The sequence below is a fragment of the Micropterus salmoides genome, unplaced genomic scaffold (assembly GCF_014851395.1).
Source record: "Micropterus salmoides isolate LMB-PRFRI ecotype aquatic unplaced genomic scaffold, ASM1485139v1 Ms_hic_scaffold_3843, whole genome shotgun sequence".
Taxonomy (NCBI): domain Eukaryota; kingdom Metazoa; phylum Chordata; class Actinopteri; order Centrarchiformes; family Centrarchidae; genus Micropterus; species Micropterus salmoides.
The window spans coordinates 4074-11022 of NW_024043199.1; positions in this window are offsets into that span (position 1 = coordinate 4074).

Here is a 6949-nt window from a genome sequence, read left to right on the forward strand (position 1 = left end):
CAGATCTGTTTGTGCTGAATGCATACACAGTTGCAATGACCAACAAGAACAGGGTGGCATTACGTAAGACATGCATATTGTCTAGCTGTCAACAGCGTGGGTGGATAGAGGGCGCCTATGCCTGCTGACTCACAATTTTCTAAAACATCTGATATTCTTGACGAACAAAGCATGAATAGCATGAGATTAATACAGGTATGTCAATTCAGCCCTATCTTATTCAATATAAAAAAAACACTGCAAGAAACAGTAGATGGATGTTGATGAAAACCAGTAGATGGATGCTGATGAGGCCTTGCATGATGTCAGGACACTGGGTGGAAAGGGATTTCAGCAGCTCAAGAGAATGCATGACAGATGAGGAAAGAATGCAGAGATAAGAGACCAAACATTTATGGCACATTAGGTACATTCCTTTGTTTGGGAGAAATAATCAAGATCTCAGGCATCCTGAGATGTGTTTTGAATTCAGCTGAGGCCAGTCCTCTAAGGTTAAAGACCGAGAGTAGAATCAAAACTCCCCAATAATCTTCAAGAATTTTAACTGCAACTACAGTTGATCAATATAAATGGATCAACAACTTCAACAATTAATGTTTGGGAAAAAAAGATGAGCTTATCGCAGTGATGACACCATATGAAAGGATCATGGGAAATATACAACAGATGCCTTTAGGTAAGGAATTGACTTATATTTAGATCATTCATTAACGTAATACCCCTGCACCACCACGCAACAATATCAGGCCTTGTCATGTGGTCACTTATATATTAAGGTTACATTTTCTTAGGTTTGGTCAATGACATTTTGGAAAAATTGATTGAAGCTTGGCACTGGAAATGGCTTGGCTAGATAGATCTTTTTTTTTTTTTAACAGCTGAAAAGGCGATGATATACTGAGCTTTGTATCCATATGTACCTGAAACAGGCCTTTCTTTCTTATTGGCCAAGTAGTAGCCTGATTCGAAGTCAACATTTGGCCAAGTTTGAATCAAATACCTGCAATTGCTGTCTTCTACTTCGTTGAGCTCAAAGTGCAATATTTCAACCAGTTCTAGGTGAATCAGTAGAGCTAAAGTCCTCCTGGGACAAACTGCTGGACCAGAGGGGTTAGCCCTCTTCCATATATAGCCCTTCTTGTGAGGAAATGTTTGACCCCCACTGATCAATATTTTAGGAAATTGCTCCTTGTGTCACTCCCGATCTCCCAAGTTGACAAGGACGTGATAGCAGTATGTGTGTGAGTGTGTGTATATGAGGCTTGAGCTAAAGTGAATCCGTCAGCAGAGCCATAGCATTTCTCTCCACCATCCCATTCCCTGTCAGGCTATAAGAAAGTGGAACTCGAATCCCGTGGAGCAAGTGTCAGCTTAGGTCGAGCGGAACATGTTGCAAATGGTGTTAAAAGCATGTACTCGTTGCCCCTCGCGCTCAATAATTAATGAGAGGAAGCCCACAAAAATGATCCCTGTTTCCTTTTCGATCCTTCCCTAGTGGAAGAGGGCATGAATTAGTAACGCAGATCAAACTGCAGTGTTAGCGCAGATCAAGTATTTGTAAAGAAGCTGAAAGGACTATATACAAGAGAGGTCCTATGAGATAATGTGGATGTGTCTTGCATGTTCCCTGTTTCTGTCACGTTGAATTTTGATTTGGAATGGAGCAATTCTACAAGGTATAATTTATATAAATTATGAATTAGTTATCAAAACACTGGACCTATCTTTAGATGGAAGTGTCTTGAACAAGCAAACAGAAAAATTTTCAATAAAAATGAACATTTATAATGAACTAATCACTCCATAGCAGATAACTTAGAACTGATTTAACCTCACAGGGCTGGTCTGCTTCAGCTAATTACTTGTGTGGCCTTCTCTGATCTATCCTCAAAAAGGCCATCTTGGCTGAAGTGAAATGAAAGTCAGGGACTGCAATGCTTCTACACTATACCGTAACATGCATTTTAAGCAATCCCTTTTCAATTTTGAGTGACTGCTCATGAGCAATCTATTAGGAATAAGCAATGCAACAGAAACCGCACCAACGAATATTGCTTTGCTACTAAACAATTCGGCTTGATACTACTCTGGGCAGCTCAGTATGACTAGTTTTTTCAAGAGCATTTTGGTGATTCACAAACAAATCATGGCGCTGTTTGCATGATTCTCTTGATATCTGAGCAAAATATATTTTAGCTCCAACTGGATAAAAAACCTTATCCACCGCAGAACATCCACAGAGCTTTAATAACCACCAACGTATTATCTCCTTAATGCAGGCAGAACAAGGATCATGGTCATTTATTGATAACGTTACAACACAAAGTTGTACAACAAAATGAAAATTTGTAGTCTGTCTTAATGCTACACACATAGAACATAGCTGATAATGAAATTAAACACCAATGGTCAGCTGACTCTGCTGATCATTAATACTGCTGCTGTTTGTTTGGATGAGCTGCTGTTTGCTACATGTGGCATGCATCCATGTCATAAGTGGATTACTGTTATAATGCACTATTCAATGTTCTTTTGCCTGAATTTACTTGTAGGGACTGGTCCTGATATTTGTTCTTTTCAATCCACCCCAGAGGGAAAAGGAAAAGAGAACATTTAGCCTCCATCAAGCTTGTAGCAGCTAGCTGTCTGTCTGTCTCCTTGTCTTCATCTTCCTACATGACTTTTTATTAAATTGTTTGCTTTGCACTTTATTGCTTGGTGTGATTCACTGCAATATCCTACCTACGTAGTCTTTTGGTTGGTTTCTGCATGTTTTGGGGGGGATTAAACTAACAATGTTTAGGTGACCAGTGATACAGCTCAGGATCTGAAGGTTTAAACCTCAAGAGGGACAGACAACAGGCCCTAGATCTGTTGGGTATTACAAAAGATTAATCACGAAAAGGCATGCACACACTCAAACAAATGCACATGTGCCTACAAATGATGTACTGTATAAACACTCGCCTGCACAAATGCTTATAAACATACATACAGTCAGCTAGAAAGACAGAGGTATGCTCTCCCCTGCTATGTCTTGCACACATATTTGCAAAATGCAAAATGTATGCCTTTAATTAGTTTGTTTTCTGTAACTGACTTATTAAAATGTTCAGTGAAACTGGGGTATTTTCCTCACTAATGCAAATAGGTAAGTAATGACATTTCAACGTACAGATTGATTTATTTGCAGGTTAATGCTATGGTATTAAAAGCCATTTCACTGTGCAGTGTAGACACACATCATTACATGCTATTTACATGCACAGTGTCTGTAAATTTAGGCATCATTGCAAAACCAACCTGACCCTGTCCTTGAAAACATGAAAGAAGTGATGCAGACCTGCTAGTTCATGCCAAGGGATCATAACATAATAAATCTCATTCACCAGCATAATGTTGTTTCAGCTCAAACCTGAAGTCACTTTGGGACCTGCTCTCTATCAAAATAACAGCCACTGTTCAAATAAACTCAGCACACAAGTCCAGGCCTGGCATTTCTTCACAGGCAAGAGCTATTCTCATGAAGATTAATGTTTTTTTTTCTTTCGAGTAATCTGATATTAAACAAGCATTTATCAAGGATTATAATATCTGTTCAGATTCTGAGTAGTTATATGACCATTTGGAATTTGTTTCTTTCCATGTGAGATGAAATCATTAAAGCAGAAAAAGTTTTTAATTTCTGTGCTTACTTCTTGTTATACAATAGAGAGGATCAGCTGAACTTTGACTTGGTTGCCACTGAAACTGGTGTAAGAATACAGCAGGCATCTCAGGATGTTTCTCAACACACCCTGTCACTTAAATGAATTTGCCCGCAAAGAGAGACACGTATGCTTGCGTCAACAAACACGCACATGTAGTTCACACACGGTTTTGTCACCACAAGAACACATCCACACATAAACTATTTATAAATGTGGAGAGGGAGCTATAGAGCATGTTCACTTAAATCAGTGCACTAAAAGATGCACTACGCAGCGAAACTCAACATACAGATGGTGCACCAGAGGGGACAGAGAGAGAGAGAGGCTTGACGAGGCTGGAGCGGCAAAGGAAGCTTTCATTTTTATCTGGAATGTGAGCAGTATGTTTGGATAAGAATAGAACCGCATGACTCTGAAATAGCACCTTTTTACTGCCATCTGTTTACTTTGAAAATCTATCTCTTGAATTCTTACACTTGACTTGGTGACTTCATCACTTCCCTCAGGGCACAGAATATATAAGTGAGTCAGGACGCTCAACAGGATTTCTCTCTGCACGCAAGCAACAACTGGTAAGGGAGGGTCTACACTTGACCACAGACTTGTGGTCTTATCTGGTCTGAGAGTATCTTAATGTTCCTAACAAAACATTCAGACTATGCACAGTCAAAAGTAATTACTGTGATAACTGTGATTACAATATGGTGGCCAACTATTCTAATGATGGCCCTTTGCTTTGTTTTTCATTCAATGTGGAAAAAATAAAAGCGTCTGCATACTTTCTCCACTCCAGATTTCACGTTTATTAGTTGAACGGTTCTACCCAGACAATATACAGTATATCCTCCAAACACAGATGGTGACAACCAGTTATAAACCCATCTATTTATATTTTTAGACTATTAAAAAAAAAGAAGTAAGATCTACATTTTAAAGACTATATTGAGGGGGTATCTTGGTTTGGGCTTGGAGAGTGTGGAGTCTGAGATATGAGCATTTACTAGCCAAATAAGTTCTAACAACACAATTGGGTTGAATGATGGGAAATGTACAATCGAGTGTTCTTGGGGCTTCAGCCGCAGAGAGCCGAAGTGAAACTAGAACTGTTCCAAAAGTAAGCCTCATTTTAAATTTAATAACTAAAAATACAGCCTTGAAACAGGGCTCTCAAGAGCATGCCGTGTGGCTTGAATCATATGTCTTTAAGACATTATGAAAAATTATGTAATATTGTTGTTTATTCAACATACGTGTTTTAAGCTGCCTTTAACAAACACTGTATACCATAAACCATAGGGTTACCTGAGTCTGCCAAGTTTGTGGAAATGCAGAGCAAAATATCTGGATCGGACCCTCAAAAGGCATCAGAAACAGCAAGACTGACAAATTGACAAAAATATCAAATGATAGACCATTCCAAGTGCATACTGCAGCTGTACCTAATGCAGCATGTTCCTGACAGTGGACTTTCATGGTTTTTATGAAAACCTTGCCTGATTCCTTTGTGACTAAAATATCAGCAAATAAATATGTAATCCGCAATTGTGAAACTGTTATTTTCTTTCTTCTTCTGTTTAATCATTATTAATGGAATATATGAGATCCCATAGGATGGAAACTGGAAGAACACTAATGACCTCTGAAGCAACCTTACCATAAATATACTAGCATACAGCAACTGAGGGATTAATCATCATTAGTATGCTGAAGGCAACTGACTCCTGACAAAATAAAACTGTTCTCATAACCAAATACACTGCTTTCATGTATATTAATATTCATTACATTAAAGCCCCTTTCAATATTATGATTTTTCTTTATTGTCTTACAAATATTAAGTTATCCACAAAAATATAAATAACTTAGATAATAACCATATTAAAACATAAAAATACGTACATACATTACATTTATGACATGAAAAAAATGCATATTGCTGATATCTCCCAGAGTTTCCTGGACACAGTTCTGGATGTGCAAACTGCTTATCATAATCAAAATAATCTGTTACACTTAAAACATAATTCCAGATTTCTTTTTTTTTTTTACCTCTGCTTTCAACAAAGTAACTTGAAATAAATTATTCTGTCTGATAAGGAGCCTCACCAAAACACATTTCTTGAGACCAAATATGATCTTCAAAATGTGCATAGGCAGAAATCCATATCAAATTTTGTTATTTATATACTTTGAAGTTGACATCAACATATCCCTATTTGCACACATCGAAGAAGTGTAAAGAAGGTGAGTGTAGCTATATCACAAGAAGCTTACAGTGTTGCACGCAGTACATTGCATCACAAAACAGGAAACAATTTGATTGATGACAGCTTAGGATGTTTATAGTGTGAGAAATTGAAGCCTGTTCATGTGCGCTCAGTTCCCTGAGACACTTTAAATGTATTGATGGTACTTGTGCAGCATTATTCTGTTTTATTTACAATGCTGTTCAGATCATGCTGAAGGTAACAAAACACACTTGTTTAATTAAGGTTTACTGTGCACTGTACTCTGACAGTCCTCTTACATTGCATACCACACACAACACAGACAACACATGGAACATTTTGGATAACATAACTCAGGATGTACTGTATCTGTGCTGTGTTTTAGGGAGGCTGTAATGCACTATTTCAAAACAGCTGTCCTGTCACAATGGTTTTCAGATATTTTCACATGGATTCACAACATTAACCTTATGGTGTATAGGGCTAGTTCTTACGCTATTGGAAGCTGATTTGTGTGGATTTTATTTCAACACCCTGTTTTGGAGGGAAGGAAATCCCATGAAGCAGCGCCAACAATTAGCCTATCAGATGGTTCTTTTGATTTACTTCAGCCACTCTGATTAATCACTGCTGTAACATCCTCCTTTGCAGTGGCCACCATTCATTATAAAAGTTTGCCCTCTCAATGGAGTCTTCTACCAAAATGTGTGCTTGTATTTACTGAAGGGTGTCATCACTGTTAGCAGGGTTACACATGATGCATACAACATAATAATATTGACTGACTCTACAGAGTTTCAGATGAGCCAAACAACCCCCTGATGTATTTTTAGATGTAACATGATAGTTACTATAAATTTTGAAACTTCTGAACTGCCCCTGAACAATACACCAAAGCCTTAAGTGGGCCAGGTGTGTTGTGCAGTTTTAAATCCTGTGCATTGTGATTTCTGATGTGTGAAAAGTCTATATTTGTCTCTGTATGTAGTAGAAGAAATGGCAAATATTGTG